Source organism: Pipistrellus kuhlii, unplaced genomic scaffold (assembly GCF_014108245.1).
Source record: "Pipistrellus kuhlii isolate mPipKuh1 unplaced genomic scaffold, mPipKuh1.p scaffold_m20_p_1, whole genome shotgun sequence".
NCBI lineage: Eukaryota > Metazoa > Chordata > Mammalia > Chiroptera > Vespertilionidae > Pipistrellus > Pipistrellus kuhlii.
The window spans coordinates 144737273-144740193 of NW_023425404.1; the positions used below are offsets into that span (position 1 = coordinate 144737273).

At 38.8% G+C, this 2921-nt stretch overlaps 1 non-coding gene across 1 annotated transcript; it reads left to right on the plus strand.

Annotated features, from left to right (window-relative positions):
• Window positions 1–225: 225 nt before the first annotated feature.
• LOC118709951 lies at window positions 226–331 on the plus strand. Its single transcript, XR_004985212.1, has one exon. It is a non-coding gene; the product is annotated as a U6 spliceosomal RNA (small nuclear RNA).
• The last annotated feature ends 2590 nt before the right edge of the window (window positions 332–2921 follow it).

Here is a 2921-nt window from a genome sequence, read left to right on the forward strand (position 1 = left end):
ATTAGAAAGTTTCATCCTCCACATAAGACATACTTCCTTGCACTAGTACCACACGGAATAACCTTTAAAGATTTGGTTTTGAAGAAGTCAGAATTCCTCTATGACCGGTAGAGAAGAAAACAAGACTATTAACTTTCTTTTGATTTCAATACCATCCTGAGAATGGGTTGTATGGTTTACAACTATACAAGCATTGTAATTATTTGTCATTAAAACTTCATTTTCATGCTCATTTCGGTAGTATATATACTAAAATGGAAACAGTACAAAGAAGATTAGCATGGCCCTGTGCAAGGATGACATGCAAATTTGTGACACGTTCCATATTTTCTTTGTTTTTTTAAATACATTTTAATTGATTTGAGAGAGAGAGGAAGGGAAAGAGATAGAGATAGAAACATTGATGAGAGGGATACATCAATGGGCTGCCTCCTGGAGGACTCCTACAGGGAATCAAGCCTGCAACCTGGGCATGTGCTCTGACCAGGAATTGAACTGCTGACCTCTGGGTTCATGGGTCAATGCTCAACCACTGAACTGGCCTGCTGTGTCCCATATTTTGTGCAGTGTCCCAGTAAGCATCCTCACACTGTTTGTTGATTAACATACATACACACACACACAGCCACACACACACACACACACACACACACACACACACACTTAAATTTCCAAAAGAAATGATTATTTGATTCTTTAGCATTGGTACCTTACTTTACATGACAGACAGTACATGGTAAAGACACTGGCTGTGCACCAAAAATGTGTGTTCTGTTCATAATACAGAGCAGTTTCTGGGATGCAGATGCTCAAATCGGGATTTTAATCTCCAGCTAACCTTGGATTCAGATGTGTCCCTGTGGCATCCTACACCCAACACCTATCCTAAAACTCACCATTTCTAGTATCCTGTGAGAACCAGGTTAGGTTCTCAACAGAAGAGTGAAGAGGTATGTAAGCTGGGCTCCTACCAATATGTCAACTTAGAGTGAAAATAGGCCATAATAAACAAAACTCTATTTTAGACAATCATTCAAAATATTCTCTTATATTTGATTACTAACTCAATAACTTAAATAACTTTTTCACAGCATCAGCTCCTGGCTCCATAGCATCCTAACACTCACTTCTGATTCTTGTCAGAGCTAGTTGCTGTCTGGCTACTCCTACTGATTCCTTAGGTACCTCTGGATGGGATGGTCTTCTTCTTTTAGGACTCTATGAGGTATTTCCTGGTGCTGAATCCCTGTCCTTTAAAAGAATCAAACCAATCTCCATATATTTTTCAAAGAACAGAGTAATGTGTAGAGGAACAGTGAATTCAAAAGCTCTGCTACAAGAAAATGATAGTTAGCATGAATGGGCATTATTCCCAGAGAAAAAGATCGGGCATGATTTTAGCTGGTTAACAAAGGAAATTCAGACTTTTGAAAAAAAAATAGGAATTAGCATTAGAAAGCCACCACCTTTCCTAGATTGGAGAAACAAAGAGAAAAGTGGTATTCTAGGGTCTCAAAAGTTAAGGTCAAATGACAGCAGCTGGAATCAGGGAAGGCCTGCTTAGAGGGAGCTAGAAACAATGAGGAGGCACAAGCTACGGGCAGAGAAGCTCTTCAAAGCAGAGAGAAAGGAAAAAAAGGAAAAAAAAGAGAGAGCCTGGTTGCTTCCTCCCTGCTTCCAATCACCCACCAGTCCCTCCCACCAGCCAAAGGCCCCAGCGGAGATAAGGTGGATAATGAAGCTGGGTGCAGAGGGGCTCCAATTACTGTTGTTGCAGACAACCCAATTTGTGGATGGCTCTCACTTCATGGTGGCTAAAGAAGCTGTGTCTCTTCTCTTGGGTCACATCTCTTACCAGCAGTCATTGATCAGGTCTCATCCATGTGCTAAGTTTTTTCCCTGAGGCTGACCTGTGGTTACATTCCTGAATTTTGAAATCCACAGACAAAACTGCTGTGTAAATTGAACAACTGACCAGTTCATCTACCCCTAACTACTCACAGCCATAATATAAGAGAAACTTGAGATGCTATCGCATGTGCCCTTTCTTTTGTTTCTTTTGTAGCTAGCAGGGAGGTCACCTAGAGTTTCCCTTGAAGTCTTTCTTCTTGATCACCTAATCATTTTACAACAAACTAGATTGCAGCTCTCTTCAAGCCAACGAAATAATAAAATAAGTCTTTTTATTTAAAGGACTAGTATCTGTATTAGGATATATTAAAACTTTTAGTTTGCACATCACAAATTACTGGGTAAAAAGATATATATCAAAGTAAGTAAGGAGTAGCCTTCAAAGTATCTAAAAATTATATTGTTTTATCATAAAAAAAAATTTATGAGGGAAAAAAACTTAACTACATTTTTTTCTAAAACTAAAGAATGGTGAAAAATAGTACTTGTGTATCGGCACTTACAAAAACATTCTTTAACAATTTTCAAACAGGGGGGTGAGGGCATGGGAGGGATTTGGGATATGTAGGGAGAGATTTGGGGTATGTAGGGAGGGATTTGGGATGGAAATGGGGGGATGAGGACAATTATGATATACCATAATCAATAACATAAATAAATAAATAAATAAATAAATAAATAAATGTACACACACAAAAAACAATTTCAGAAGATACAATACCTCATTTAAGACTAGCTATATAAAACTTAAATCATATCTATTTGCTGGGAACCAATTCCAGCATGTAATAATTACAAGAGTTTCACCAAAAGGTTGGTGAAGCTTGGGGGACTCAATAAGGTTGAGCCACACATATGTAGTTTACCTGTTGGAAACGGCTAAATGGCACTTCTCCCAAACCTGAATAGGATTGTCTGCTGCCAGACAGCTCAGGGTATTTTATTGCCTTCTGTTGGCCAAACACCTGAACAGCTGTAGGATAGTCCCCAAACTGACAATGCTTCTTTGC